The 23920-nt window shown below is 35.8% G+C and overlaps 1 protein-coding gene across 7 annotated transcripts in view; it reads left to right on the top strand.

The window, feature by feature from the left end:
• foxp2 (forkhead box P2) overlaps positions 1–23920 on the top strand; it is a 162020-nt gene that overhangs the window by 26154 nt on the left and 111946 nt on the right. For 6 of the 7 annotated variants that reach the window (XM_066724687.1, XM_066724682.1, XM_066724685.1 and 3 more), the window contains exons 2-3: positions 5221–5283; positions 8438–8518. The gene's annotated coding sequence lies outside the window, so the exon portion shown is untranslated. The remainder of the gene's footprint in view (positions 1–5220; positions 5284–8437; positions 8519–23920) is intronic. The other variant, XM_066724683.1, reaches the window with a different exon arrangement.

The following is a 23920-nucleotide window of genomic DNA, read 5'->3' as shown; positions in this document are numbered from 1 at the left end:
TTCAGACATCCTTGATATCAGAAGTATCGGAAGAAATACCAAATCGATCACTTAAGTTGAATCTGTTGAACTAGAAGTCCTTTCCTCAAAATCACGGTGACGTACTTGCGCTAAGTGTGTCCATATGGAGTCTCAGAAGTGAAATATGTCGTAGTCCAGACCAAACACCTCTATTCCTGATCACGCAACAATTGTCAATGGCAAGCTAGCCTTTTTTTTTTTTTTTTAATAACAAAAAAAAAAGTTAAACTACATTTAAGTGATTTTTGTTTTTGTAGATTAAGACCCCTTATTGTATAGTAAAATGTAGTTCTGTGCTTTAATAAGGAAAAAACAACATTTGTGACTTTGCTAGTTTAATGTACAAAAATGTATATTTATTGCTTTGATCTGTTGACCTTCTCGGATGTTTTTGTGGGTTATATAAAGCATTTGCTTATGTGTGAGCACTTTTAACATGGTACAATTGTAGCAACACTGAATAAGCTTTTAGGGCAGCAGCGTTTGCTTTGGATCTATCCTTGGTCTGGATTATCTCCTTGTCACATTGCTTAAATACTTTTCCTGAATTGTTTTGTCTTTTCCATTAAGTTTCTGACCTCTTTTATGGAAGTTTTACAGTCATTCATCAAATCCCTTGATTGTCTCTGGAACTCATTATTTAAAGGTGGAAGGAAAAATTACAGGATTCATCTTTAGTCGTCTGTTTAGTACATATTTGAAATAGGCCTTGGAAATACATCTGCATATCTTATGGTGGGGGCTGATTGGATTAGACATGTCTGATATTAATGAGCGGTAAACAAAAATGTGATGCTTATAATAGAAAACATTAAGAGTGCATTAAATATTAATTTAGGAATCGATAGGATTTCCTTCTCGTCATTTCTTGGAGAATTTCCACCGTTTCAAAAATGTTGTAATGTGTGCATGCAAATATTTTTAATTTTCTCAGACGGGGGATTAATTTGGTATTAGGATCAAAGAGAGGCAGGTATTACAGTTTTAAGTGGTGGGCTTTTCGTGTTCCATTTGAAAACTCAACCTACTCGTCATAATTTCGGTTTGATGTGGAGAAGGAGAGTTTTTTTTTTTTCCCACCCTGAAGTAAGAAGCTAATAATAATTAAAAAAAAAAAAACTGGATCCATCACTGTCCGATACCTTTAGCTAATGAATGTGAAGATAAGTCTTATTAACCATTAAGTAAGGTTACTTGTTTAAAAGGTGTATCCTCTCTATACAACCCAAAATGTGTAGAAAATTCTATATAGCTTCTTGATATGTTTGTATAGTACGTATTTGTGACTTCCAACAGATTTATATTGAATACCATAACTTACATTTAATGCTTTCTGGTTCATTTCGTACTCTATATTTCAAACTGAAACGCATCTTTAAATTATTTTTAATTATTAAAATATCTTGAGGGCTAAATTGTGAGCAGAATCGCTACAGGAAGTATACCCAGGGCGATGTATGCTTTTATGAATTACATAAACCTTAAAGAATATGCATTAGTTCACTGTACTTTTATAAGAACACTGCATTATCATTTATAAATTCCTATGTTTTTACAGAATGCTTAACCTAATGAATAATAATCGTAATAATAATGCAAGTTGAATTCAGCCTGGCTCTTAACTGTGTATAGCCTTTGCAAGCTATGCATTTAGTTTTATACAGTCTTTTATACAGTTTTATAACTTCGAGCCTCCCCAATATGTTTCCACTTCTTATAAATATGTAGGTGAAGTGTTTGAGTTTCGAATACAAATATAACAAGACCATATCATGTGTGATAAAAAAAAAAATCCATGCAATCAATGCATTTATTTTTAATTTAGTTTTGCTTTTTATTATTGAATGACAATCATATGCTACTAACTAGATGAGTACACCACATCCTTTTGAGTTTGAAAATTAAATACACAAACTGAATTATAAACCATATGAATTATGAAAAGAGGAATGTGCAAAACAAAAACTTGCCTCACTTTAGCCTAGGCCTATCTTTGAATCAAACTGGGTAATAGATCTCCAGTTATGGAGTTTGGTGGGCTGTTTTATTTGCATACAGCAGTTGCAGGAGTTTAGGTTACAAATGAAATGTCTTGCTTACCTCATAGCACCACAAACCTCAGAGTTGTGTGACATGTAACTCAAATTGCAGACCACAGTTTTCTTGCATGTAACTTCTGCATGCTGTGGTTGTCTTTAAAGTTCAGTCATAGTTTGTTGGGTAGATCTGATTTGAAGAAATGAAGGCTGTGTTTGTGTTTATATTCTGCAGGAACGTTGATTTTTAACTCGATAGTCTAAAGTGCATTTGCAAAAAATGAAACCAGGTTAGTCGTCATTCAAAGGGGAATCTGGGAACCCATATATCCACGGTGGGATTTACTTTTTCACAGACGACTGAGTTTTTATTTTATTTATTTTTAATCTCTGTAAAGATAATGCAGTGTATAAATTGGCAAGAAATGCACTTCTTGAGCTATGTACTGAAACTATTAAATATATAAATTAAGTACTGCAATATGTGTGTATGTGTATATATGTTATATTCATAATATGTAATATGGATTGTCTAAAGGGGGACACTGTTATATATACTGTACATATTGTGTGTGTCTATAATATATACACACCTGTTAGAAATGTTGTACATTGTTTATTCTACTTAAATATGACATTTTAATGTATTTGAGGAAAAAGCAAGTTCTACAGACAACATGAAGATGAATGAGGACCGTATTTCTAAACATCGTTATTCAATAATTAAGGATGAATCTTTGTTGTTGTTGTTTTTAATCTGCTGTAATAGCTGTTCTGCATCCAGACCATTTGACAGCAGCGTGACAATCGTGTCTTTCTGAATGTTAAAGCTCCCAGAACAGGCAAACATTTAAATGCAGTCCTGCACGGACACCCTAGAGAGCTGGTGGAGAAGGATTGCCCCCTTCAGCAAATATAAAGCTTTCAAATCAAAGACAAGTAATCTGGCTATTTATGTACATATGCTAATTCATGAAGACCATTTTAAAATTAATATTTGACTCCATCAATATCCATTTAAATCTTTTTAATTCTAATTGTATTTGTGGATGAAGCAGAAGATCTGAACATTCCACTTCCACCCTGCAATGGTACCAGATACAAAAAAATAATACCATTGTGTTACAAATGAATGTCATTTAAAAACGAAAATTCACATTAGGACTTACTTTAAACAAAATGCAAAATAGATTTTGATATTTTTTTTATATGAAGTTTGGCCACATTTTATTTGCTTTATTTATGATCTGCACCTTAATTTTCACATGGTATTTACATCCAAATGGACCTTCATTTCTGCATTTTAGTTTCCTACACTAAATTAAATCAATATGAGAAAATGGATATTATAAATAGTACGGATATGCAGAAAGCAAGAAAGGGAAGCATTCCAGGGGTAGAGGTATTTTATTATCGACATAAGCCTTAAAAAAAAAAAAAAAAAAAAAAAAAAAAAAAAATGCTTATATAGTTCACAGTACTTTTATAAACATACTGCCTTATTTACATATTCCTGTTTTTACAGAATGCCCCACCTACTCTATATGATTATTATTAGTAATATTATTAATAATGCAGGTTGAATCCATGCAGGTTTAGACCATTGCTGTCAAAATATTACATTGCCATGGTAATTGTCTTAGTGCAGAGGTCTTGTATAGGGTAGTGTCTTAATCAGCCTCAAATGGAAAAATGTTCACATCGTCCCCCCTACCTCAAATTAACCCTCAGCTGTCTGCAACTCCATTATAAATTATGAAACAGACATGAGGAATATGTATAACTGATTTACGGATGGGAATGAATATCCCTTTGCATTTAAACCATGCAGATCATGTAAGGCAATCTGACTGCAGAAGCCACCGTCCGCGTGTAATTTTGAAGGGTATTGCATTTTGAAAGTCTAGTTGTCCTACAAATGCTGTATAATGATTGCCAAATTTGATATCATGCGATCCCGATGCAACGGAAGTCAGAATCCAGTTACTGGATGCCATGTAAACTTGTGAGTCCTTGTCAGAGTTGAATGTTTGTTTATGCAATAGTGCATTCGTAGAAATGAGGAGCAGTGGTCACATAAGTTACCACAAGGGAAACCTGCCTTCTATCAGTTACGGAGTCTCAATAATGTATTTAACCTTGAGGATGTCCTCTATGGTTTGTGGATTCAGTTTTCTTCAAAACTTGGTCATCTGACTCACAAATGGTAAATACTTAGCTGCTGTTTAACTGGTCCTACTGGAACTTGTGGCCATGTGTTTCCAGGCACCCCGTCAGCCTGGAGGGTCAGTGATTTTCAGATCTCCTGCTTGGTCCTGCAGACACTCTGCCAGATGATTCAGTTCTGTGAAGGACTTGAACTCTTAGTAAATGTATGATGCTGAGGAGAGTGAAATATGGCTGACTCTGGGACCCCTGGATGGTAAAAGCCATTATTTATACAATTGTATAACAAGTTCTGCCATTGTAATGTTTCAAAATTTGTAAGACAAGGCAGACAAACGTAAAGATTTGTTTTATCTTTAGTGTCTGGCTTCGTTACACTACTATCTTAATTCCTTTTTATCTAGTATTTAATTACCGAGGACGTTCAGATTAAGGTAGACTTGAATTTAGTGAGCTTTTTTGGTCACTCTGTTTAAGCCCGAGCTGAACTGTCTGTTCAATCAATTGACATGTTTTGCAACTTCCAGTTGTCTGCCGTCATCGTGTGATCACCTCATATAGAAATGGAATGTGGACTGAATGGTAAACTGACTTTATTTTTATTAAATAAGTGTGGTTAACCAGAGCTCCCAAGAATAACTCCTGTAATCCTCCAGTGTCCTGTTTGTCCAGTATTTGGCTGCTCCTGATGTATTCTAGAGGACCACAATGCTTTGGAAATATTAACTTCTAAATGCACTTTGGTGCTACATCTGTAATGCTGTGAATATTGAATAATGTTATTTCATCATGGAAAAAGCAACTTGTATTGCAAGGTTCTCGCAGCCCATGTGATTAAGTTATGTGTTAGTAAAGTTTCCTGGATTTCGTACCCCTTGGACAGGTTCTCCAAGAAGAGTACAGATCAGACGCGGTCCTTCTGAACCATGAATACGTTGCACTTGGTCTCATTTAACTGATTTTCTAATCCATATGTGTGTTTTTTTTATGTCTGTAGATTCACATCTGGGGCACTTCCAGTTCTGGAGTGGAATTACACAGTGAAATTGCCACTGTCAGGGTGAGTGTGCATCACACAGCAGTGTCTGAGCCACTGTGTACTACATGCTAGATCACAATAAGACATCTGTTTTGGGTTTTGTTTTGGGACCAAGAAATTACAGCATTCTAGTTCCCTAGCAGTTGGGGAACAATAGCCATCAGCAGTGACTTTCCCAACTGTGAGAGACGCTTGGCAAGGAAGTTTGTGGTGGGGGGATGCGGTGGCCTTCACATCTCGCACACACTTGAAATGAGTACTGGGATACATTTTAAATGCAAGTGTACGCTTGTCTGCAGCAGTAACCCAATATGTGACATTAATAGCAAGATGTGTGTCTTATTTTTTTTAAATGTTTATATTGTACAAAAATAACTGTGAGAGAAGCCCAGGCAACATTCCTAATTGTTAAATTTTTGTGGGACACTGTTTGTTCCTCTATATACACTGCAATCTACTTGTAACTTTTTAGATACGAACTTTAAATATTTATTGCCTTTCCCTTGAGTATTGTAAGCAAATGCACATAATAAATAATTTGTGTGGTTGTTAAAGTACCGTTCAAAGCATACATGCCCTCTTCCTTATGTTCTCTATCTCTCCATTCTGTGCATTAATCCTGTGAAGAGAGTTGACTAGTTTGACTTTATAATTTATAATTACAATTACCAAGACACTGGCCTGGTTGAAAAATACATATAGATTACTGGCAGCCATTCTCGAGCTGAAGTGCTTTTCATTTCCAGTGGTTTTCAGTTAACTTTCATGGAAAATAAATAGAAGTAAACAGGTTTATGTTTCTGATTTTGGCTGAAATGACATTTGTGTTTTTGATTGATGTTTGAAAGTGGTCGGGTGGCTCTTGGCCTTATGAGAGCCCTGTGCTTGACACAGAACATCAAAAATCTCCTCGACTCCCACATAATAGAATTTTCTTCGGCTACAGGAGCAATCAGCCTCTTGGTTGTGCCAGTAACACATGATAACTTTTCAATCAACTATAGTCAATTGGTAGCTTAAAAAAATACTATTGGACCATGTATTGATAAAATAGTATCAGTTGGGGAAAAAATATTAGCTTGTCCTTTGAAGGCATAACCCGGCCAACATACAGTATTTTGATTACATAGAAACTCTTATATATGGTAAGTTTAGGAGATTCTAATGACAAGAACATCTTTTTGGATCCAGAATGATGAATGTTACCTTATTATATTCGTCACGGTTTGATTTAGATTGTAAAGAATAGTATGTAGCGTATAGTATGTATTCTTTTATATATTTAGATCATGTGAGAGACAGCCAAAAATTGGCTGTTAGAATTATAATCGTCAAGGCACCTGTAAATGGGGCATATTAGCATCTGTAATATGGTGCTCCGATAAACCTTCCAGATGTTTCGCAGGGTAATAGTTTACAGTAAGCCTCCACAAGCTTTAACAAGACAAATCACAGGAAAGCAGCTTTTGCAGTATGATCTACTCCCCTCCCTAAATAATTACCACCCCCCCATTTTGATTTATTTCAATTTTTTTTATATGTAATCTAAAAGGTGGCTTTATTTTCTTCAGGTTGATTTAATTGCACTTGTTGAACCATTTAGTTTTATCCTTCCTTCAGACTGTGCTTTTATAAAGAAGTGTCGAATCCCATGTTTTACAGGCGAAACATTTGAAAGAGCATCAGAACATCTATTCTCTCGGATATTGTAACAGCGAATATCTGGAAAGTAAAATAATTGAGGGAAGAATTTAGATATTACAGGCTTCCACATCCACTGGAAAAAAATACATTTAATGAAGAGAAAATTGTAAAATATAAAAAGAATTCTAAGAAACTGGCTGTTTGGTGACGTTCTCTCGGTAATTACTCAAAAGATGACTGATTAACTGAATTACAATTAAACATTCAGAAGATGTCTTCTGTAGAAATAGAAGTGTAAAGCACACACATAGCGGTGCTGTATGGTGGTTTGATTTTGTTTCAGGGCTTCCATATTTATAGCATTATTTGTCCATACTTTAGTCTTTCCCTGGAATTTGATCTGCATTGATCTGTGTCACAATGTACAGCTTAAATCCCTCCATTTGTTGATGTAAATAAGAAAACAAAGGATAAGCTGGAGTCAGTCACCATTGTTTTTTTTTGTAAATGCTTGTACGAAACTAAGGGTTCACTGCACTTAGGACATGCATTATGAGGTCGGTGGTAACGCGTACAAGACCCATTCAACATACATAAAATTCATGTGAAATAAAATCTGTGCTCTGATGCATGCATTGTGTGGTGGGATCCTCAATGCACTGGATTTATTCAGAGAATTACTGTAAAAAGCCTCATAGTATGGCATTTACAGATATTAATACTTTCAAAGGCATTAGTTGTAGCACAACATATTTTACAATTTCCAGCCTCAGGTTGATGCATATCACCTGGGTTGTCTGATTATACTCACCACATTCTTCTAGTCTAGCTGTTTTTGTGTATTATTATTAATTTTACTGCATTGTAACAGATTGGAGAGAACTGCTAGGCAGAGTTGTCTGTTGTATGAGATTAAACAATTCATATTACTTAAGATGTGTAGGTTTTTTTATTTTAGTATAGAGCTACATCCTCGCTAAGTTTCCAAATATTTCCCAACAAATGACTGACATTGTAAAGTTTCCAGCAGGAAAAGGGATAATTTCTGCCATGGAAAATAATGATGCAGTGTTTTTTTTGTTTGTTTTTATTTTTGCTGCTGCTTTTTGATTTATGAGAACCTTGCTTTTTGTGTGTGTGCGCTGGCAGTCTGCCAAGGTAAAGTCTCCAGTTTATATAGATAGGTAGCCAGCTTGCAGAGATAGCTGGTAGCTTAAGTTCAAAGGTAAGAATGCTTAGATGTAGTTAAAACGCAGATGAAGGAATAAACAAAGCTGACAGCTGATGTTTTGAGTGCTCTTATGAATAGAATTTTCTGAAAATAAACAACTGTTTATTATATCCTCTTTTTTTAACTATGAATCGTAAATACACTCTCTGTACCACTTAATCAAACACTCAGCGTGACAACACCATGCAGAATAGTTGTTTTGAAAGCCAATGCTAAAAAAAAACTTGATATTTATCTAATAATAGAGGTTTATTTATTTTTTTCGAGGATATTTTACATTTTTGGGGTTTCTTTTTGCAGGAAAAAATATGGAACTGCTCTTGTCGTAGCACAAGGCTATACACAGATTCAAGGCAGAAACTCTGAAGCCAAATCAAGGTGGTGAGTAACAGTAAAGTCCTTAAAGATGTCAATATTGTTTTCTGTCATAGCACTGTGTTAACAGACCAGTGAATTCCTTTCCTAAGGAGGAGGTTTGGTGAACAATGAAAACTGCTATATGCAGCATTTCAGTTAGACTAAGTGAATGGTAAAGTAGTATTACATTATTTGTAAAAAGCAAACAAGTGAACGCGGCTCTGTATATTGATTAGATTATATTAGATGCTCAGTTTTCAATATAGTGGGTAGGAAATCTGATGTTATAAAGTGCTCTGAAAAGTGAACGACTGGGGGGCGTAGAGGGGTTGTATACAGGGGTTGTTTCTAAGTAGTGTCCTTGAGACCTACCATGGTGAAGGTGACAGTGTCTTTAATCATCAGTTTTAATGTTAATGTTGACTAATTAAATCTATCGGTAATGGATGCTTCAGGTAAAAGTCAGAAACCCTCGTGTTTCTCGGAGGGCCGTAGATGGTCTGAATTGTGTGAGAGTATTTATCCAAGATCAGCCTATTGGTGACTGACAACAACCTGTATTGTTTTGATTTTATATGTTGTTTTCTGTGAATTCATGGCTTGGTTTACTGGTACATGTCAGGAAGATGAAGGGCAATTTCTTCCTTGTGTTGTTAATAGAAAACTTTGTGATCATCTCTGTCCATCCTGGCTGAACTGCATCCCTGGTCCATCACTCACTCTCCAGTCCAGTGTTATATACCTCACTACCATTTTCTTGATAGATTCACATACCAGACCATCTCTCTTTTCATTAGCAGTTTATTTTGAAAGAGTCTTGTCAGATCATAGTTTTTTAATTCTGTGTTATTGCAGTGAGAAGAACATAGCGTTCAGTAGGCAGTGATGCCTCTCGCTTCTCTTCAAACGGCCTGTTACCTCCCTTGAAAAGATCACAACATCCCGAACTGCTTTAATATCGGTACCGTTTTAAAACCTGTAATATAAAATGGCCTATTTTAATAGATTTCTCGAATTTGTATTTGGCTATATGTCAACCTTTTTTCTTCTTAAATGAAGCTTGTTTGTACATCACAAAAGACAAAGAAAGGAGATGGCCGCTTAATCATTGTGAGCTTGAACAGGGAGACAGCACATTTAAATTGAACATGGAAGAAGGCTTGTGTGCTAATGTGTGGGTGCACTGAAGATATTTCTGAGTGCCTGCATGTCATCAGCTTTTCAGATTCTTCCTTCTGAGACCTGTATGATAACAGAAGTATTTTGTCACTAAGGCAGTGTAAAAGAGTATAAAGAATCTCAGCAAAGAAAATGTGAAGTGTTGATTATGTGACTGTCATGCCCTGTTATGTCTAATGTGGCCTGACATCAGTTTAAACAAAAGTATTGTTTTAGAAATATTGTCAGGTGGTGTGCTTTAATAAAAACAATACTACTAACAATTTTAATTTAAAACTATAATCGCACATTTTCACGTGAACATCATTAGAGAGATGGTCCTTTAGGGCTCTGGCCATTAAAAAGTGTCTTGTAATGAATGAGACCCACAGGAAAAGCTGCTGTTGGATCTATTTTATGGTAATGGTGAAAGAGAATCAATCTTTATACTTATCTTCACACACAGTAGAACGGAAACATCAAAGGCCCCATTCTTGCATGTTTGTAAAGAGAAAACGACTGATTTTTAAGGTTACCGCGCTGTTACATAAAAATTGTATTTATTTAACCAATTATTTGTAAATACGCTGCACTTTCTGTCTACACAAGACATACATTACCAAACAATGAATGTCAAGATTTAAGACATAATAGCGAGCCTAAGGATAAACATTCATTTTTAATGCCAGCATCTTCTAAAACACTTCACTTGTGCTCAGCAGCCTCGCACGTGTGAAACGGTATAATTGGGTAATGTTAAACTGAACATTTGTTAAGTCTTCATTCAACACCGATTGTCACAAGCTGTTGACATATAGTACTAGATATTATATTTGACGAGTGCTGGAAAATAATTCCACCAAGTTTTCGGTTCAGCTGCTAACCGTGATCAAAACCGATGGCAGCGCTGTGAGAAATGCTGCTATTGCCCCTCTCCACTGTAGGGGAGACCATCACAGTGTTTAAGCAACAAACTACCAACACACCCTTGATGGAGACGTATATTTTACATTTCTTGTGTAGCCCAAACAAGTTGAGTTTTACTATCAAATCTTAAATTTCAGTTTTCTCATTTAATTACGTTGTTCTGTTTGGCCTGTTCAAATATCAAGCAGTAGATTGATATGATATCCTCTTATGTTTGATCTCGACTGTTTTTATTTAATGAAAGAATATCATTTTTACCTTTTTTACACTACATTCCTTACTTTGCATATTTTCTGGAGGAGGGCAAATGCTTTTGGCTGTGAGTGTACATCCAGAGTGTTACATAGTCCGAAAAGACATAACCTTTAATTTGCATGTTAGAATTGCATCTCTGTTTCACTTGTTAAAATTAAACAACACATTTTCATTTATAAAGTGGCATCTTCAAAGCGGAGGTGAAGCACAAGCCGTGGCTGTTGACGGGCTGCATTTTTTGGCAGTATTCTGATCAAACTAAATGGCTTTCCAGCATGTGGGATTGAGTGAATTGTGTAGTGTGAAACTGCCCATGAATATGTAAGCAGTTTCGTATACTGTACACCAGCATGGTCATTTCAGGAAGTTTCACCAAGTGCATTGTTTTGTCCTAAGCCATTTGATTAATTTGTCTATTCACCAGAAACGTTCCTCTCATAGTTCCTTTTCCGTTTTAAAAGGGGTGACCTAATTGAAAAATAAGATTTAAAACATTTGAATAACTACTACAGAGTTGTTTTCATTTGTACTCGGCTTATAACATCTACTTAGTTCAAGTTCTGTGGGGAATCTTGACCAGACTGTTGAGTCTGGAGCAAGAAATTGAAAATGCCACGGTTTCTTTCAGTTTTCCTGCTCTGGGAGTTCAAACTTCAAGATCCACTTTACTACAGAGAAGAATGCTCAATGTTTTGATTTAGTTTAATTTTGGGAAATACGTCATTCATTTTAGTATTGTTTCATGATCAGTAAAATATAATCGTCAAACTATGGTGTTTTAAAACAAGTCTGACTAAATGCACTTTGAATGTTCTTTGCCACTCCCTTTGTCTTCAGGCGGCAGGTTACACCCGCTCTTACACCTATTAATTTTCTTTAAAAGCTGACTATAGTAAAGACTAGGGTAGGGTGCTAATGGCAGCACACTATGTCCTATCTATCTATTTATATTTAGTTATGTACATATTTGAAAGCACTTCATATTGTTACACTGCAAGCACAGTATTGAGGTTCCTTACATTTCTTTGAGATGCAGCCAACAAATATTATAATTTGAATATCTGGAAAGGTGTGGTGGTATGTGTAGTGTATATATATATATATTACTTTTCTTTCTGTATTAAGAAATGTTACATTGAACCAAGTTTCTTATTTTCTATAGAAACAGTTCTGACATACGTAGACACTTTTAGTTTAATATTTTTTTATGCAAGTTCAAGGAAAATTGAAGATTCTAGTATTGTAGCTAATTTGCCATAATGTTAACATGAGTTCAACTGGCATACAAGTTTATTCTCACAAAAAAATATTAGAGTTGGCATATTTGAGAAAGATTAAACTGTCAGCTAGCAAGAACTGATTCAACTTCAACAACTTGTTTAAAAAGCTTAAGACAGGTGTGATGGATTGAATCAGTTAAGACTGCAGTGAAAGCAGGAGACCTAGGAAAGCTTAAATTAAATCAAACAGCATTTTAATTACTTGACAGAAACAACCATTAAACTTAAGAGGCCCAAACGTTAGACCGGGGTTTCTGTCGTTTTTCCTATGATTAGTTTTTCCATTTATAAATGTTTACTCTAGTATACCAGAGTATACTCTAGTATACCAAGCAATGTAAATTCATGGTAAATCAAAAAGAGGTTTAGTAAACTATGATACAAACCATGGCAAGCAAGGTATGTTCATGATATTACCACAGAAAACAATCGGAAGATTGGCAGATTAGTGTAAGGGTTAATAAACAGGGCTAATGTACAAAAATCATCCCTTCCTGTTTTCTGCGGTTAACATTAGTCCTAATTAATTAAGTGACTGATGAGGGCCAAGTTAAGATTTCATGTTTAAACAGACAGCCACCAAAGCAGCAGATTGCCCTGTTCTAAGCAAGGAAGCCGCATCCTGCTATGGCCATTTAACATGTCTGATTGAAAACCCAATCGATCCAATGCTTAGTTTAGATTGCAAAATCAATCAGCAAATTATCTGGGTTCAGTCTTGCCACCCAGGGTGAACAGAGCTTCAGTGGAATTTCAAGTTTTGTAATTATCATCTCTTGGTCTGCAATGATCGTGGAATTGTCATATTGCGAATATTCATTCAAAATGTAAAATGTTTCTCCGAGTATATGCTCTTTTGAAAACAAAGAAAGGTGCTTCGTAATTATTTTTTTACAGAACATAGTGCAATATTCCAGGGATAAGAATGAATTATGTTATTAAAATGTGAATAAAACCAGCAGCAGTGAAATCAGTGGAAAATAAAACTAACAAAACCAAAGAAAAATGGACATTGAATAGATAATGCATTTAAAATATCAACACTAACCATTGACTGGTCTTGCCACTCTCTCAACTTAAAGACCAGTCTCTGTTTAGCCAATGAATAATGCTTGGTTTAGATGTCCATGTATTTCTGTGTAAGTGCAACTTCAAACATCCAGTCCTGCAGCTAAATTGATCAAGTAACTAGACTAGACAAGTTTAAAATGCTCCTTTATTGAAACAAGATAAATTGACCCCTGTGTATGTACTCTTGTGTTGACGTTTTATAGCGATTCAGTGGCAAGATTACCACTAAAAGATGGCCAACCAAAATCTTATTGGACTGAACCATGTCATGACTCGTCTCACTGGCCATTAATAGACCTATGGCTTGAGCTGCTCGTAAGAAGAGGCAATTTAGATTCCATCATGCCACTCTGCATCAAAAGACTCGGTCATGTTGGTCTTCGGGGGATCTCGGCTCATGTTACCCTTGACCTCTCCACCTGTAAGGATCCTGTTACAGGTGTCGACAACTGCTGTTTCAACTTGTTCTCTCTCTGTTTCAAGTGTTTTTTATATGGTTCAGCCCTGCTACAAAATGGCGCTCAAATCTATTCCAGGACATTTTCACTTTCTGATCCAGGCAGGAGGAGAACATCTACCAGTTCAACTCCATAACCCCCAACAGAGAGGTTTTCCTTTGAGGTCCAGCCTAGCTTAAATTCTCATTTGAGCTCCAAGGTGGGATGGCTGTGGGCTGAAATTAATATCCCGAGAGTATCTGCTTCACAAGATTGATTATAGAACTAAGATACTTCCACCTAAAAGAGATTTGTATATTAGTTTTTAATTTGTCAAGTACCCAATTAAAACTTCAAAGATGAACTGAAAGTGTAACTACTTGTATGAGAGTTCAAATAAGTATGATATGAAAAAAAAATTGCCTTGACGACTTAAACTTCATTCAAGTGCAAACTTTTGTGTGTGTGGGGGTGGGGGGTGGGGTGTCATAAAATGATTATAGACCTGCCTCTTTTTAATCATTCTACTTATAAACCCAAGCATTAGCATTTCTTTGTAACATTACTGTTTGTGTATGCGCTCTCTTAGGGAGTCGTAATCTTGGTCCAAATTAAATCCTCCTGGTGATAAAGAAGGTTCAGATGGGCAGCTTTCATATTTCATATTCAAGCCCCTGTAGCATTTTAGCTACTTTCCCCTATTTAACGTTCGTAAAATATATTTCTCTGCCGCATGGGAATTGAGTCCACAAGTTCCAGCCCTGGATAGTCCTGAATGACTAAAAATCAAAAGGACTCCCACTGTCCCCAATTTAAATACCCTTGTCTGATTAATTTCAGTTGGGAGGTAAGGTAGGTGGGGAGGAAGATCAAGGAAGGTCTGTTTTAATCTTTATCCACAAATTAACCTTAGCACAGACTGCATGCCAGGATCAGGTCATTGGTCAATCCCCCTTCGGAGTCCTCCAGAACATTTAAGCCTTTTGAACAAAAGTCGCACTCATCAAAGGTACATTTTCCCTTAAACCCACAAATCAGCCCCCCATATTCAGGACCCAGGACCCTTTTCTTTATGATATGTTCTGTTCCCAATTAATGGAGTTTGGGTATATCGTTTATTGGGTAAAGGTGATGCTCTTCTTGGGTCATACAATACAATGTACATTTGAGATGATTTCCCTCTGCGTTCCACTTCCTGATTCATCTTCAACATTACTCTGAAGACCCCCATTAGAAGCTGTTAGAAAGCATCATATCTGAATTTCAGTGCAAGCTGGAGTGATGGCTGAAGCACATCCTCTAAGGAAAGCATTTACCAAATAGCAAGTAAGATTAAACTAAATGAGCTGAGGAATCTTGAGGAAAATAATAGATTTCGAGGAAAAAAAATGCTAGGAATTTGTTTATATGTATATCTAATAGTTTCCCATGAACTGACATGCTCAAGGTGAATGTTTGCAAGGGAAGCATTTTAAGTTCTCCCCTTCTATCAAATTCATTCAAACTAGAGGGTTTATGTAACCTATTTTTTTTTTTTTTTTTTTTTATGAAGACCTTTTTTTTTCTTTATCCCAAAGGTAAATGTGGTGCTAACAAAAACATCCTTACTAGGAGTGGGGGAGAGACAGACACACACAGAGAGAGAGAGAGAGAGAGAGAGAGAGAGAGAGAGAGAGAGAGAGAGAGACTGAGGTAGAGAGTTTGTATAGGATAAACAATTACCATGGGGCTCCTATTACAATAGGGAATCTCTCCTTCACATCTTACTGCTGGAGAAGAAAACAGACTCAATAAGATTATTGATCCGAAGAGACGCTATGCTAATTAACAACATCAATGGCCAGAGATGCAGCAGATCATCAACCCTCCAGAGGAATCTTCTCATCAGACTTGACTGACTTGACTTCAGGTCTTTTCTTCAGGTATCCTTACACAGTATGGAAAAGCTACCTTTAAGTCATTGCAAATTATCCCTTGATATTCCGATTTTTAGAAAACAGTCCAACAAAATGATTTTTCCTTCCATTTGTAGTGTTTTGAAGAATAAAATATGTAGGCTATTGTGTAATTGCTCCTCACAGCACTAGGAGTGACCCTGATTTGTGAGAGTTGCCCGCCTAAAATTGGACCTGTGAAAATATTCTCGTTATTATAATTTCTTCTACAAATGTGTTATTTTCTTTGCCTTTTCATAATTATCTAAAATAAAATGATCCTGAGTACTAATCCATATATGTTATTTATTTGTGTTTGGTGGAAGGGGGAAATAAGAGACGGGGACAATTAGCATGTAGTAAGACAACTCTTTTCCTTGAATGAAAATGAACAATTTCATGTCATATTAGAAATTCTAGCAGACTGATTCTGGCTATTGATAGCTTAGTTTTATTGGTGCACCTTTTATTTAATCATACCACCTTAAAGATTTAACTGCAGATGGGAAATACAAAGCAGCACTAAATTTGACTTTTCAATCATTTGTTTTTAAGTGATGCATCTGCAATTAAGAAGACTTGTTTATTATAGTCTGTGTAATTGGTTGAGATGTTTTGCAGGCAGTAGAGCTTTTCTGCAACTACTGTCCATGAAAAAAGGACTGACAATTGTCGAAAAATGTAGTAATTTTTCAAACACACTGTGCCAAGAATTTGTGTAGAAATAGGCCTAAGCAACTGGTGCTTTTAGAAAATACATTGAATGTGACGACAAAATTAAAAATGTATGTCTGAGGTCAGAACTGAGGCAGTTCTCATTTAAAATAATCCTGAGTCCAGCAGCGAAATAACGTCCAAGCTGAGTTGATAAAGCTTGTGGCTATTCCTCAACATGGGACTGACAATCCTACCGTGGAACGAGAGATTAGACACTTTTTTCAGGGTATTTATTTCAAAAAGCAGCAAACATTTTTCGGCACCACACTGTGTTTCGTAGGTACCAGCGCTGGTTTCTTATACGCGGATAATGGACCTGTGTGATCGGCTTAGGATATGTGAATAACTACCGTTAAAATAAAATAAATGCTTAGCTTCTGCTTCTTTCTGGAGGGGAATAGGTTTGGCTTCTGATCTCAATCTTACTTCTGGGTGGCAGTGCAGCTTTCTAAAATTTGGAGTGGAACCCTATTCTTTAAAAAGAAGAGGAAAAAAACGGGTGTAATCCTATCTGTTCTAGCCAAAGGAGTGGCATTGACTGGCAAGTGTTTGATTGACAATGAGCCATTTTAACCCCTGGGATTTAAAGGGTTATCAGATCAAAATCCCTGGCAGTCCTCTGAGGATATAGCATGCACCAGCTATATGCTGCTGGAGAAGACTGAATGACAAATGCATCTGTATTAATGTTTTTTTATTGTTATTATTAATCACAAACATCTTCAGTGTCGTGAACTGAACTTTCCTTATTGTACACGGAGTAAATGTCTTAAAAGTGTTTTCTATCATCCTCAGATTGACTAATGCTTATTCGAATTGATGTGACACTATAAATGTGGACAATGCAACTGACACTTGTCAAATTAGTTACAAGGTTAGGGTTTGTCTGGACCAAGTGAACCATATTTGTGATATGGTATTTTGTCTTGGAGAAAAAATCTATCCTGAAGCCTACACAAAATTAGTGAAGATGTTGTTCAAATTGTGTCACAGTTCGCTAAGAATTAAATACACTATTAACGGCAATTTCTGTGGAAGAAACATTGATTTCAGAGCAAAGCCATTTTATGCCTTGAAAGCAATTCAGTCTAAAGGATTTTGGACTCCTGGTGAGTTATGAGACTTGTAGATTATGGGAATAATTGGCAACAAAAAAGGTTAATATAAATGGAAATTAGATTAGATTAGTTCAGTATCCCATAATTTTGACAGTGTTTCTTTAAGGAAACATTTCAATTTTTTACATCCTTACTCCCAAATTATATTAGCGAGACGGAGCTCAAGGGATCTAGACAACTCTTTTCAGAAGGTATTGTTCTGAAGTCAAAGTGTAGTGGTTTAGCCCAGTGAAGCATCGAAAATGTGTATAAAAAAAAAAGGGGTAAACGTAAACAATCTTTTTTTTTTTGGTGAGCATTCTTCTGTGATCAAGAATTTCTTTCTTTGTATTGCTGACATTTGGGAGGCCTTGAATTTAAAGGTTAGCTAGAAAAATGAAATGTCAGATTTTCACATTTCTCACTGTGAAGAAAGATACCTGGATTAGTACAGAAGTGAGAGATTTGCTACTCAAACTTAGAAAACTGGCAATCAGTTTTAGGTTATCTTCCAATTTGTACATGTAATGAATTTAGCAGGACTAATATTTGCTTATCAGTCCACAAATGTCAGTAACTCTTTGCTTTGCAATTCTTAAATATTTTACTTTAGCAATGCACAAAATAATTGCTAGGCATCTTAAATTAATCAAAATCAAAAAAGCTAACACAAAATGCAAGCAAACCCTTATGAAGCTACAAAAAGAATATATTATAAAACATTATTGGAAACTATGTCAAGTTGTACGTCGGTAATATGCTACTGTTTGTGCTGTGTGATTTCAGCAAGAATGCCGTGTTGTCTCGGCTACAGAACACTTGAATGTGGTGACAGTATTCATGCCATGACTATGTAGTCTATATCGGTGAATCAGACGCTTGGAAAAAGTCTTTAGATCTCAGGCTTGTCACCAGATTATTTTCTTTTGTTCTCTGTTAAAATGAGCTGGGATATACGATTCGATTTTAACGTGATCCTCACTTGTGATCAGGTCCTTCTATTTATACACAACATCCGGACACCTGCGCAAGCAAACACTGGTACATGCGTAGTGACCGGTTTAACTAGTGGGGACGAGAGGCAAGACAGTGTAAAGTAACATTTATTTATTTTGTGGGTGGAGAGGAGTAGACAAATGAAAGGATGAATAAATAAGACTGAGAGTGCATGGGTGAAAATAAGTGGATGTCAGTTCTGAGCTTTCCAGAGTAACTAGCGATGCAGCCGTTGTTTTTAAAAGGGGTTTCTATGAAAGTATCACTTCAAACCTCCTATTCAGCATGCTATCAACTGTGAAATAAAATAAAAAAATCCAAGCACCCATAGTAACATTATGCTAGGATAACGATGGTACTTTCCTCCAGTATTTACATACCGCTTCAGTTTTCTGTCTTCCTCTTGTCACCAGTCACTTTAACCTGTGGGTTTTCAAACTGTTAATGAAGTTATTTAAATATCTAGATGCTTGACAGTTAAAATGTCATGTTTTAAAACCGTGATTGGTAAATGAATCCTTATTAGTAAATTTAAGCTACAGTGAGGCAAATTACCTTTTTAAAAAGCCAATCGATTGTCACCTGAAACTTAAAGAAAATGTGAATAAAAATTTAAATATTATGCAAATGCCACTGCTGGTAATCTGTCAAGCGACTGACATGTCTCCGACATCTTGCACGTATTCTGTGATTTATGTTTTAAGAATAACTGTCATAATCACTGTTGAAAAACACTGCAATATATCTTCAGAGATTTTCTCTGTTCTCTAGATGTAGTGTTATGTACAATCTTAGTGTTGACAAAAATGGCATGAGACGCATCCTGCGGAAAGGATCTTGAGTCTCTCTATCGCTTCGTTAATAAATCTAGGCTTTATAGTTGGGGAAAATCCATGGTTGTGGTGCATTCTTAAAGGATTTTCTTTTTTTTTCCTAGTTTTATAAATGTGTTTTTGATTTAAGTACCATCTTGAAGGTTCTTAGTTACTCTGAAGCAGGTGACTTTTACTGTACTTGTCATGTAAAATAAAGTTTAAGCCATTATACATTTTGAGCTGTCAGCTATTCTGAAGAGCTACTGGGGTGTTGAGCTGTGCACCTGTATTTATTGTACAAGCAGTGTACTGCAGTGTCAAGGGAGAGTTTTCTCTCTCTTCTCTGCTGCTTTATTAGGGCCTGCTCACTCATTCACAACTTGCCCTGTCTTACTCGAGCTCTCCAGCTGCAACTCACTGCACAGTGGGTTTAATGTAGATTGACGCCTTTGCCAGAGGACTGATTGAAACTTGTGTCTCAAAGTTGCTAATGCTCACTGAACCATTTTATTGAAGATAAAGTAAATAAAATAGGTTGCCATATGAGAATTCTCTGGAATAGAATGGAATGATTTGGCAGGTAAAAAAAAAAAGCTAGTGGAGAGGCAAAGGGTTGATGCACACATAGCTTTTTTTTTTAAAAGAATTGTGTATGTGAGGGGTTTTATTTTTGTTGTGGCAGAGGATTGTGCTATACGGAGGCTCAAATTACTGTCTCATATTTTTGCTTTAGAATAATGCATTGTGATGAAAACTATTTTAATGGACATGTTAAGTGTCAAAATGAGAGAATTAAGTGTTGCGCTGAACGCGGTGAGCACTGGTAAGCTATGCGTTATTGTGTAGGGAGCTTCATATGCATCTGGTTGCGCTCTCCTTTGCATTCATACCTTTGTGCTGATGTCATAGAGGAATTTTGGTAGAGTTATGTGGGCAATTGTAGGTATAGTTATGTGCCTTTTTTATATAAAATGATTGGCATTTTAATGACTTATAGGCATGCTGCAGCCCGAAAACATACAATTGTAGATTTTTGTTTTTTTAACATGTAACAACATGTCTGAGAAATATCTTACTAATTTTTTAGTTGCTGATTTAGTTTCCCTTGGAAAATGCTATTTATTATTCTTAATAATATCAACAAAAGGTGACAGGAAAGAAATGTAGGAGAAATAGCCCGTGTTTTGAGTGTATTGTACAGGGAGTAGGGTGTGCCTGAAATGGCAACACAATGACCACACAGTCCTGTCCCTAATGTAAGGAATTATTTCAGACTTTTTTTTTTTTTTTTTTTGCTCTCCCATCACGTCTATAAAATGACAAGTCTTTGCGATTACAATCTGTGTGGCAAGAGTTAATTTGTGGACCGTTTGTCAGAGCACTATATGATGGACATTGATGAGGAAGCTTTATGATTATATCCATTTTATTATGTAAGCAATCTGGCTGATCACTGAAATTGCAGTTTCTCATCTGTAAAACATGATGCTAATCCCTGCAAGATAGTCTATGATAGGAACATTGTTCAAGAGTAGCAGTGTGAGATCCGTTCACCAAGTGTCAGTTTAATCTCCAACAACAAGATATACCAGCTTATATCATGCATACACAAGTAGCTTTATACATCTATGGTGTTTCAAATGTAATTGAGTGTTGTGTCCTTTATTGGACAGCTTTTCACCAAGTAATGGACGGTGGTCCAGAAGAATAGAAGTACGCCAAAATCTCTCTGGTGGTTGAAGTTATTTCTCCGGGTGCTAAAGTGGTGTACATAACATGGTAATGTATGTGTATTGTGCTTCATAAAAGATGCGACTGAACTGTATCAGTATTGTCAGAAGTACAGGGTCAGTCTGAATTTGATGATTGCCTTTGTCAATTATTTCTACACTATTATAGATTCCTCCATTATTATTTAAATAGGTAAAAGTGTATTCTACATTATGTAAATGAGCGGGGGTGAGGCCTTTGTAATCTGGCATGTATTCGTAATTGCACTCCCTGAATTTAACGATACTTCATGTTTAACAATTTAGTTTTTTTTTTACTTTTTACGTTTTTAATTTCCTTGAACCAAGCTCTAAACCAAACTGCCTTCTGAGATTCGTTATTTCAAATTATTTATAAACTCTCACCATTCTGTAACCTTTTACCCACATCCACAGTTTTTTGCATTTTCTTGTATAAGCGGGAATGGAAGGCTTTGTCAGTCAATCCAAACTTTTAAAATAACTTAAGTATGTATTCCCGCCCCCGTGTTTAACGTTTAACGGTATGTTTGTTGATTGGAAGGGGAAAGAAAGTAATGGAAGCATAAACAAAAGTTTGAGAGGTTTTCTTATGCAGGAGTTATTTTTCTTCCACTGGATTTCTCTACACAATTTTTCTCTCACTATCTCCTGAATTAAGTTTCTGTTTTATGGAATCATTTACTACATTTTCTTTGTGCGGATCAATGGCTTCTTTCCACCAATCCGGCTGTTGCAGCTCTTCTGTTCGGTTTTATTCTTACACTTTACCTTAACACTTTCGTCCCTTCCTCTACCATATGTTTTGATGTCAACATCTATATGTGTTAATTGATTGGAAAACCATGTCGATCACACATTTCTCTTCCCCAATAAAGTTTATCAATGCCTTCCTGTCTTTATAATTTAACTCGTTTACTAAATACGAAGACGTTGGTGTACAATCCAATTTTAATAGTGGTATTTTCACTGACAATAAAAACACTCGATACATATATTGTATCTATGTATGTATGTATGTATGTATTTATTTATTAATGAAGTCTTAATGTGTAGATGTGTATTTAAAGGTGTGTCCATTGTGTAAACTACAAGCTTGCGATTAGGACTTCAGTGTTTTCTGCCCCTGGTTTAAGATCCTTTCTGTCCTCAATTCTGTGAAATTCTGTGAAGTGCTGCTAAGAACCAAAAGGACCTGATCCAAAGAGGACCTAGTTTTCTGTGCAAGTGATCAATTTACACTTACATGTGCCCCTCACTAAAGGCTCTTGAGGGGTTCTGTTAATGTTCAATTTCAGTACCTCTGTTAAAGAAGGAGATTAAACATGGATTGAATACAAGAATGCAGGTCAAATCAATCAGGCCAATGAATGCACACACCTGACTTCACTGCCAGTGAAAACTGTACCTACGCATATTAAACCTCCATCTGTAAAGGATCCAATGAATACCAGGGTTTTGTTTTTGTCAATAGCATAATGTGCAATTCGTTTATCAATAGTATTTTTGATACAGAAACACAGAGCTGTGGTAATGTTTGCACTTCCTTGGAGCTTTTGGTAATTTTTTTTTTTACTTCACTCACCATTTTCTTTATCCTAAAAGTAAACATTTTTTTTATTTAAATGGAATATGTTTAACAAAAATAAAATTACATTTATTCAGCTACCACGTGCAGTTCGCACACAATCAAGTGTCATCTCAAAATTGGCAAATCGTTTTTCTTTTTTCTTTTTTATGCAAGATGCAGATTTTTTTCCAGCGAACATTGCAGAAGTAGGCTAATGAGATTTCTAAATACATTATTTTCTTAAATTCTCACATAGCGGGGCCATTATCTTTGTTTTTTAATTGTTTTCCTTTTAGCAAAGTTGACAGCAGCTACGCTTTGTGCTGCAGTTGCTAACAGCCCTGAGAGTGTTTTCTCCATTGTGCTAGGAATATGAAGCTCCTTTTTTTTTAAATGTGATGCTAGAATGAAAAACAATCACTTTGACCCCATGTGACCTTTCTGACGTACAGTCAGTTAAATGGTTTGTAAGATGTTTAATTACCAAATGGTATAATCGTTATTCATCTCATCATTAGATATATAACATCAAGTGAATTACCTCCCCAGAGTGCACTGTTTCACAGATCAATAGATTTAGTTAGAGCTGGAAGGGGAGGTTTAAATGATTCTGAGCACTTAGAATGAACAAGAAATATACCTGTAATGCAGACTGGCAGACATGTATTTATTTTATTTAATTTTACAGTATTTATTGATTTAATTTATGAATGATCTTTTGTACAAGTCTAATTAAAGACTAATTAAACCTGGACTAGTAAGGCTTTGTACAGAGAATTGTTTGTTTCCGTACATGGTGTCCATACATGTTGTACTTTTTCCCTGATATAATGTGTATTTAATGTATAGGATTAATATAATTAATCCTACATATACTATATGTACATGCAACTTCTATATCTATTTTTACTGGATGTATTTAAAATTTTATTTGTGCTCGTGCTTTGTTGTGACATGGCATGACCCCAAACACAACACGTCTCCTTTCTGAATAACGACGACAACATGTATGGTTTCTTACGTGACAGGCCGCCTGCCTCTCTCTCAATAGACAGAAGTGGCTCAAAAGATTTGTGGTCAAGAAACCACTCCAGCTCCAAATTATTACAAGACACACTTTTGTCATAACGACCGCTGCTTTTTTTTTTTTTTGGTGTGTGGATTCATTGCGCTGGTAATTATTCTCATTCTCACAAAGCTCCCCTCCCCCTCACTATCCTGACACTACCCCAGGCTCAAGCCCTCAGAGAATGTGGCATAATTCTCATTTAAATATAAATGAATTATTTTAAAAGGTGTAACTTGAGCCCAACATTCTGCTATTTTTGACATACAAAAAAATGAAACGCAAATGTCCCTGCCCAACAACTACACACACACTCTCTCATCCCCTTTTTTGAAACGCACTGTTCACTGTTAAA

This window comes from Amia ocellicauda, chromosome 15 (genome assembly GCF_036373705.1).
Source record: "Amia ocellicauda isolate fAmiCal2 chromosome 15, fAmiCal2.hap1, whole genome shotgun sequence".
Classification (NCBI taxonomy): domain Eukaryota; kingdom Metazoa; phylum Chordata; class Actinopteri; order Amiiformes; family Amiidae; genus Amia; species Amia ocellicauda.
This window is presented reverse-complemented; position numbering and strand designations above follow the sequence as displayed.